We start from the raw sequence: 9,246 nt of genomic DNA on the forward strand, positions 1-9,246 counted from the left end.
TTTGGGGGGAGCTCATTATCAATGATGGGAAGTTGTAAGGAAAAAAATATTGATTCATCCAGAGAAAACAATTTTCTGAGAGTCAGCACTGAAGAGGGTGATCATTGTTTGAGTGAGACGAGCCCTGGGTTGTACGGAGTCAGCATCCCTGTCCTGGACACGGCACATGTAGCGCTGCATGGTGGGTGAGGCGGCGCGGCTGCGCAGGGAACGCGGATGCCGGGCCATTGGGCTGTGCTCAGGCCCGGTGGGGCTTTCTCCTAAGGGAAGTGGAACGTCATTGTCAGATTTTAAGTAGGGGAGAGGGGTGCTCTCGTAGATCACTTTTGTCTTGTAGAATGCTTAGAAACATTTAGAAGGCTCGGCAGGAGGTGATGTGATAAGTCAGAGTAGGGTGGCTGTGAGGTGTAGCAGTGTTCAATTTTCAAGTGATTTTCAGTCCCAGGTTTGTGGCTCAGTAGCCATGTCACTTTGGATGACACACTCAAGGAAGTGAAACAATTTATCTTATTAATTGAAGCAGTGATATACCGACTTCCCAGGACTTCTGTGGAGATCCAGTGAGATAACGTGTGCACAATGTGCAGCGTGGTCCCCAGCACAGAGTTAGTGCTGAGGGAGTGCCAGTGAGAATCTGGTAGGTGAGGTGTGGGTGGTGGGACTCGTTGACTGAGGAAATTGGGCCCTGAAGGAGGGGTCCAGTCACATCTATGAGTGATGGGACTGAGCTGGGAGAGGCAGAGAGACCTTGACCCCCTACAAGGGGCCCTGGGCAGGACGGCTATTGGAGGAGCACCGTGAAATCAACTATTTGCAGGTGAAGTTGGAGGTGCCCTTGAAACATCTAAGTGCAGTGCCACAATCATAGAGGAGGTCTAGGCCCGGGCTGTGCATTTTCCTATAATCTCAATCCCTGAGGACGCCGAGGTATTGATCATTGAACGTGAAGATATACTTACAGGACAAGTGAATAGTAGTATCATCTCTGTCATCAAAGCTCACGTCCCTTTATTCATCACTCACTTTGCTAATTGGGTACTTACAGAGCTCACTTCACCGTCCTCACCTGGGCTCAGGCTCCACAGAAAAGATCTTGTGTATCTCCCTCTTTTCCAGAAGAAAACACATTTAGCTGGTAGACTTCTCTACCTCGCCAGACTTAGAATTTTAGTTTGTTGATTTAATTCTGTTTTCTGTTGGCCGTCTCCTGACAGGAGAGACATTTTACCTCATGGTCAGGTTTCAATTAGCTGTTACTGAGAATTGCTGATCTGATCCATAGTGTATGTTTTCTATTAACTTTCTAGAGTACTTATCATTTTTCTGTCTTTGCCCTTTAATTTTGTTTCCTCTTCAATGTTCTATCCTATTTGGGGCCTTATTTTATTTTTTAATTAAAAATGTCCGTTAGCAGTTAAGAAAACAAAAGCAAAGAAAACATGCACATGATAGCTAGATTTAGAAAATATCTAGTGTGTTTTCTGTCTCGGCAATGGAGGGATCTAGAAACTCTTGAAAACCTTCATTACATAAGTTCCTTAAAATGCTGATTAAGAAATAAGACCTTCCTTCCTCATCTTTCAAGCTGCACAGCTAATTGTCAAGAAAGTGAGGGGAAATCCTCAGAAGCCAAGTCAAACCAGAAAGCAAGGATTCTGGGAGATACTTGAGCCTTAGAAGCCCTGGGGGGCCAGTTGGCTCCTGAACTGATTTTCAGTTGCCTTGACAGGAGGGCAGGAGGTGAGCCCCAGGCCTCTCACACTGGGAGTTGGATGGCTGTTCTTATGTAAGGCCAAGCACATCCTGAATCCTGCTGTATAAAAGAGTGAATTAGAAAGAAAAGCAAAAAAGCATTCCTCAAGGCAAGGAAGTAAGGAAAGTCAATTTTTTGGAAGCGGGGGAAAATAACATATCCAATGTAAGTATTTAGTTTAAATCTGTTCTGGCATGAGAGTGACAACAAACTCCTGGCAGAAAATCACAGCTCCTCCCGGAAAGAGAAGTTGTGTTTTGAATGAATCAGTGGGCAGCCATTCTGAAAAAGGTCTCCAGAGTTTTCTGGATCAAGATACTGGACCCAAACACCTCCCTTCCATGGTCTCATTTAAATAACCAGAAAGGTTTTAAAGGAAAGAAGCCATAATCATAGTTCTATTTATTGACATTAATATATGCTAGGAATTCAGAGGTGACTATGGAGTTGTCTCCTCTTTTATGGATCTTACTTTCTATTTGACATAGTTGGGGATCTTGTTGGAGGGTGGTGTTAGTCTGTTGCAATTAGCCAGGAGAGGAGATTAAGAAAACAGTGAAGGATGGGTGACATTTTTAGCTGAGGACAGTCCTGTTCAGTTGGTTTGTAATTGCAGACTCGGTGAGTTGTCACTAGAGGGAATTGATCTTATGGAATTTGGACTTAACTCAGGCCTCTTCAGAATGGACAAGTGAACCTGGAGAAAGACAGTCAAATCTGTGCAGACATTAAAGTCCACGTGAACGTGGTGTATCCCTGAGCCAAAGATCGGAAAAGTAGGCAGCACTTCTTGAGGACAGAGGAGTGGTTTTTAAGGTTCTCCAAGAATGAATCCCAGGGAACCGGGATGGCCAGTTGTCAAACTGTGACTTTGCTCTTTGGACGGTGTACCCACCGAGGTTATTGGCCGTTTATAGGTTTCCATTTCTCTTTAATGCATGACAGGTGATGAGGACGTGGGCATACAATTTTGACACCTTGTCGAAGTGACTGGGTACCTGCCTAGAAGCGCAGGCACAGCTATGGCTGCGCCATACATCTGGCCGCCCATCCCGCTCTCCGGCTCCGTGATCACGGCAGAGTGGTTCCTTGATGACCTGTCCGTCTCCTCTGTGACATCGTAACCCAACAAAATACCGGAGCGTATTAGCTTGGCTTTGTTCTTTTCCATCCTTCCCTTCGAATGATGATGACTGATAATGGACCCAGTTACGTTTGCAGATGATTTACACGTAGGGCTTTCAGTACAAACCTCGTAATCCCCACTGTGTGATCTAGAGAAGAAAGTTACATTCTTTCCAAATTGTTTTGATGCACTTATGTGGGAAAATGATATACGTTTGAATATGTATTTCCTCTATGAATCATCATGGCTTGAGATGAATATTTGTAGACATGGAATGAGTTTTCTGTATTTGAACTGTATGGTCCCCTAAATTCTCCCCAGCTTTTTAAAGTCATCACTGGAGTGCTACCTCCAGAGTGTCCCAAAGCATCCACCACTGCCTGTTCTTCGGACACTGTGAGTTTCCAAGTTGGAGAAGGCTGCTCGCTGTTGAGGCATTCTCTGGCACATCTCTGGCTGGCTGATGTGAACTTAGCACACAAGACTTGGCAGACAGTATCTAACCATGGTCACGTCCATTTCTGGAACATTCATGGAGGATTTTACACCTATGCTAGTGGCATACGTTATTTCATTTAGTTTTCCCAACAATCATAATTAGATTTTATCACCTGTATTAATAAGGAAACTGTCAAAGCGAGTGATGTGCAGACTTTGGACTGGAACACGGGTCTTTCTGATCCCTGTCTCTGTTCCCTCCCCAGCCTATCCTTCCAAATGGCCAGGAGACTCTTCCTCAGTCTTGAGTTTCCCGCTGATGTTACCACTCTCTTTGTTTCTGGAGAGGAAAACAAGTCTAAACTTACTTTCCAGTTGGAAATGTAATGGAGAGTTAACGTTGGAAGCCGGGAGAGTCTCTCCTGTGATGAAGCGGTCTCTGAGCCACTTCCATGGGGACGTCATATCACTGTCTGGGCCCCTTGCACAGCCTGGGCACAGGTGATAAGCCAGATGTGCCGAGCAGTCCTCCCGGACAGGGAAGTGCGTTGGAAATGAGTTTGGGTATTTGGTTTCATTACATAGGTTCCTGAGGGCCTTGGCCTGGCACTTCAAGTGGGACCACTCCCTGTCCCACAGACTCGTGCTCTGGGCCCCTGCAGACCTGACGTGGCCTCAGCCTGAGGCTCAGTGCCCTTGGTGATGAGGAGCATTTTAGTCCAGGGTCTGCCGGAGGCTCTGACACTTCTGGGCCGTGGGAATTTGTCCAGGATGATAATAATCCTCCCCGAGATTCAGATTTCCTTGCCTGTGAGCCGGGGTAGTAATAGTTTCTGAAATGATTGTAATGATTCAGTAACGGGCACAGCGTGTGCTGCCAGGTAGCTGGTGTTTAAGGAGCAGAAGTCGCAGTCACTCTGTCAGCCTCTCACTGTGTGCTCTGTGCTTTGAGAGGTTGTGTGTTTGGTGAAAGTCCCACCCAAACCACAGGGTCTAGATGAACTGTTGTTCCTTTACTTTCCCGTCCTTTTCCTCTTTCCCTTCTCTGTGTCCCATATTTAGGTAGCAGATTCCTCTGTTTCAGGGAATACGGAACTTTCTAGTAAAAGGAGAGGCGGAACTCGGAAAGGTGGGGCCCAGAGGGGGTCTGGAGCATCTGCACAGCGCTGCTTCCCTGCATTTCTGCATCCGGTCCCATCAGTGCATGAAGTCAGCCTTCCTCTTCCTTCCTGTGTCGTTGGGTCTCTGTTTTAAGGGAAAATATTTTACGGGTCTTTTTTCAATTACATGTTTCGTTCAGATGCTTGTTGCTTTTCTCCCTGTGCTTCAGCATTCCTAGGAGAGAATTCAGCAGTGCAGCATCCTCTCCGAGCTCTATGAGTTGATCGGCTTCCACAGCAAGTCCGCCTTCTTCAAGCGGGTGGCCCCCGTGCAGCGCGCGGCCCCCAGCATCACGGAGCCTGGCGGGAAGGCCTGCTACCGACTCCTTCTGCAGAAGCTTCCTGGCTACAGTCTGTCGCTGGATCTGCAGGACTTCAGCAAAGGTGTTGGAACTAAAACATTGCTTCAGTCCCATTAACCATGCCTGGTTTGGGCCCTGCTGTCCTGTCTCATCAGGGTGAATTCTGATTCGTTTAGAAAAGGGCTCAGCAGACTTTTTCTGTGAAGGGCTTGGGAGTAAGTATTTCAGGGTCTGCAAACCTCCTGATCTCTGGTGCAGCTGCTCAGCTCTGCTGTTCAGACGCCAGAGCATCCGGAAATTCCACACACCCACAGAGCTTTATTAACAGCAGTGTCTGGGGCTGGATTGGGTTTATGAACAGCAGTTTGTCCCTACAGCCTCCTCACTATTGACGCCTGCACCAGAGCGTGCATTTGCGACAATCGGTGAACCTGCACTGACACGTCATCATCACCCAGAGCCCAGACTTGACACTAGGATTTACACTTGGTGGTGTGCACTCTGTGGGTTTTTACAGATGTGCAATGACATGTATCCACCGTCACAGCATCATACAAAGTAGTCTGTCTTAGTGACCTTAAAATGCTCCGTGCTGCACCTCATTCATTGCTCCTTCCCCTCTAGCCTCTGACAGCCACTGATCTTTTAGTCTCTGTGGTTTTCCCTTTCCCAGAACACCATACAGTTGGAATCAGACAGTTGCGGAACCTTCCCATATTGGCTTCTTTCCCTTAGTAATATGCATTTAAGGTTCCTCCATGTCTTTCCATGCCTTGATAACTCATTTCATTTTAGCACCAAATAATAGTCCATTTTCTGGCTGGACCACAGTTAATCCATTCACCTACTGAAGAACAGCTTAGTTGCTTCTGAGTTCTGGTGATTATGAATAAAGCTGCTATTAACATCTGTATGCAGTTTTGTGTGTGGACATAAGTTTCCATTTCGTCGAGTAAACACCAAGGAGCACAGTTGCCGGATCATATGTTAGGAGTACGTTTAGTTTTGTAAAAAATTGCCAGACCGTCTTCCAAAGTATCTGGGCAATTTTACATTCCCACCAGCAATGCATGAGAATTCCTGACGCTCCACATCCTCAACAGCATTCGGTGCTGTCAGCGTTCTGCGTTTTGGCAGTTCTGACAGGTGTGCAGTGGTACCTCGCTGTTTCAGTCTGCATCCCCTTGATGACAGATGCTGTGGAGCATCTTTCCGTAGACTTCTTTGGCATCTAGACTTCTTCTTTGATGAGGTGTGTGTTCAGGCATTTTGCTCATTTTTCAATCAGGTTGTTCATCCTTCTTGTTGAGTTTAAAGAGATTTTGGTATATTCTGGATATCAGCCCTTTATCAATGTGTCCCTGCCCTTCACCTGCAGCACCGGAGTTGTCCTTTGGGTCTCAGTGGAGTGTCAGCTCTTCAAAGAGGTTCCCTGACTTCCCTCAGCCTAAATACTGTCCTTGTATTTTTCACTTTCATTGACTCATTTTGTTCTTTTTAAATAGCATTTCCCATAATTTGTAAGTACATTAACAAAAAAAGGGCAATGATTGAACACCACCTCCCCCACCAGGATGTGTGCCCTGTGAGAGCAGAGGCCCTGTCCCCACTCACCGTTTCTCATGACAGCACATGGCACATGTCCATGTAAAGGTGTGTAACGTGGGGCCAAACCTGATGAGCAGCTATGATGACATGTGTTGGCTACCATTTATTGAGTAGACTTTGTTTCTGATGTAAATTATTAAATCACATGAATGAAACTTGTTTGTTTTGAAAAATAAAACAACAAAGCACACCTCCATTTGATTGGTACTTTCTACTTAGCCTTCTGACACAGGAGGGGATGTTCACAATCATTTTGTGGAGGAAGTTGGGGAGGTAAAGTAAGAGAGTGAGATCAAATAAAGTAAAAATGATAACTATCAGTTGGCATTATTTTCACTAAGACATAAAAGTTACTTTAAACCCTATCTCAGCTGTTGTTCTGTTGTTTTAAACATTTCTCATAGAATTAAATGGAAGCCCACTAAACCCTGAAAGGGAAATTGTGTGCTCAGGTCCTGAAAAGTGTTTATGTCTATTTCTTGAAATGCACATTTTCCCTGCTGGTTACGGAATTTCGAGGCGGGAACACAGCCGTGCGCTGTGTGTCTGCCGGCTTTACGGGCTGCTCACTTTCATTTTCATTTTCTTGTGTTGCAGTTTATGAAGGTTTTCCATGAGGTATATTGCTCAGCCTTTTCCTGAATGAAGGATTGAATTTTCCACAGGAAATCTTATGAAAGAGAGTGACAAGGCACATGGGTTTCCCAAAAAGGAATACTTTATGTAATAAACTCTCACTATGGTGAACTTTTTTAATACAAGCCAGTTGAAAATTTTATCACTAGGTCATAGGCCACAAATCTGTCTTAAGAATAAAAAGATTCAAATTTTATAGAAGAAGCAGTTTGAATCAAGTAGAAATTATGATTTGTACACTAGTTGGTGTTAGAACTTATACTCAGTCTTATCATAATTGCCTGTGGTAGGAACTGGATCATTATTTATTTATTAAAAAAAAAATCCACTAGGTGCTATTTGCCCCATTCTTGATGCAGCAGTGCTGAGGTTAGTTAAGTTGGGCCATTTAGGATTGTTAGCTAGGTTTACCAGACATTGATTTCAGCCTCTTTATCTTTTTTACAATCTCTTCTTTTTTATCGGCCTTTGGTCTTTTGACAACGTGGAAATACTCCACGGATCTGCCTTTCCCTTTTTTCCTGTCTTTGTGGGAAAAGATTTCTGAAAGACAAACTACTAGGATATTAAGGATTTTGTGTGGGGTAAGTTTATTCAGTTCTAAGGTTTTCAATTAATACGTATTAATACTTGCTATTCAGCTAATGACAGTAAAATTATAAACTAACTTAAGTATATATCAGTAAGTATAGTACAATCAGCCCATCACCCAGATTAAGGAATTCACAAACTTTTCCATATTTCCTTTATTCAGACCTTTGTTCTTTTATTTGTCCTTTGTTGAAGTTTTTGACAGCAAATCCAAGAAGACATGTCATTTTACCCTATGTACTCAAGTAGACATGTCTGAGAAATGAGGGCCTTTTCTTTGATCAGGTTTTTCCATTTGACTTATGTGCTCGTTAAGTACCAGCTTTATCAGGCATCTCACTAGGCATTAGGGATCCTTGGGGCATTGAGACAGTCCTGGCTCCCAAGGAAGTTAAGGGCTGATGGAAGAAACCAACACAGGAGCTTGCGTGCCTCACTTAAGGTCCCTGCTGGATGACACCAATTGGACAAAATTTGTGCACAATACAGTAGGAATCACAGAAGGGACTGATCAGACTAGTAGGACCGGCCGTGAGAGAGGCGATCATCAGGGCTACAAGAGGAGGAATCATTTGATCAGAATCTGAAATCCTTTCTGCCAACCTTCCTACCAAGCCCCCAGGGCCCATCACACACAACCCTGTGCTGTAACTGTTTTTGATTCCAGTTACCACATCTCTTTCAGGAAGGATTTTAATGTGGAAAATATTTAAAATCAGTAATTGTTGCCAGAAGGGACATAGAACAAGGAACATGGAAACAACACAAATGTCCATCAGCACATGACTGGATAAAGACGAGGTGATACATATATACAATGGAATACTACTCAGACATAAAAGATGCCATTTGCAGCAACATGGATGGACCTGAAGACTGTCATTCTAAGTGAAGTGTAGTGGAAAGAGAAAGAAAAATGCCATATGACTTCATTTATGGGGAATCTAAAATTAATAGCAATAATAATAAGACCACAAATGAAATAATATTATTTTGATTTCTTGAATATGTGTAAGTACATCTGACTGTCCTTTGTGATAGGATTACCATATTCTGTTTATTCTTTTGTAGATGTCCTTATTCCTCTGGTAACTGTAATTTTAAAAATCTAAAGCTCTAATCTGTTCTTAGAAAGAATAATTAGTATATATATTTAAACTAAAAAATGCAGTATGCTCTATACATGTATTTACATGCAATATGTGTATGTGAAGTTGAACTGTAATAATTCTACCCGATAAAACTGAAAAAGGAAAAAAATAAAAAATTTATTTAGCAAAATCACCCCTCTTTAGATATTAAAACGTTCATTTCTGAGATTCTGTGAAAGACGGCATGGAAGTAGGTTTTAAGATTTTCTCCTTGCTCCTCGGTGAGCAGCCTGGGCTGCAGAGCTTGGCCGCGACAGGCACCCAGGGCTTACCGGCTTGCTTCTCACTTGTTGGGAGGAAGATTACTGCTTCAGGAATATTTATGCTCTTAGAAGCTGCTGAAAACCCCACAGAGCTTCTGTTTACATGGGGTGTATCTGTCAATATACCCCATTTTAGAAATTAGAACAAAAAATTTAAACTCAAGAACTGACAAGCATACGCTGTCCCAGCACGTGGTCAAAGCAGTGCTGCCACGGTG

The 9,246-nt window shown here is 43.7% G+C and overlaps 1 protein-coding gene across 49 annotated transcripts in view; it reads left to right on the top strand.

The window, feature by feature from the left end:
* The window catches only part of LOC141579475 (uncharacterized), a 195,019-nt gene extending 186,121 nt beyond the window's left edge, over nucleotides 1-8,898 (top strand). For 48 of the 49 annotated variants that reach the window (XR_012511066.1, XM_074375954.1, XM_074375953.1 and 45 more), the window contains one exon: nucleotides 4,648-6,577. The gene's annotated coding sequence lies outside the window, so the exon portion shown is untranslated. Of the gene's footprint in view, nucleotides 1-4,647; nucleotides 6,578-8,299 lie in introns of those variants that run through there. The other variant, XM_074375924.1, reaches the window with a different exon arrangement.
* Nucleotides 8,899-9,246: the final 348 nt, after the last annotated feature.

Source organism: Camelus bactrianus, chromosome 2, assembly GCF_048773025.1.
Source record: "Camelus bactrianus isolate YW-2024 breed Bactrian camel chromosome 2, ASM4877302v1, whole genome shotgun sequence".
Taxonomy (NCBI): domain Eukaryota; kingdom Metazoa; phylum Chordata; class Mammalia; order Artiodactyla; family Camelidae; genus Camelus; species Camelus bactrianus.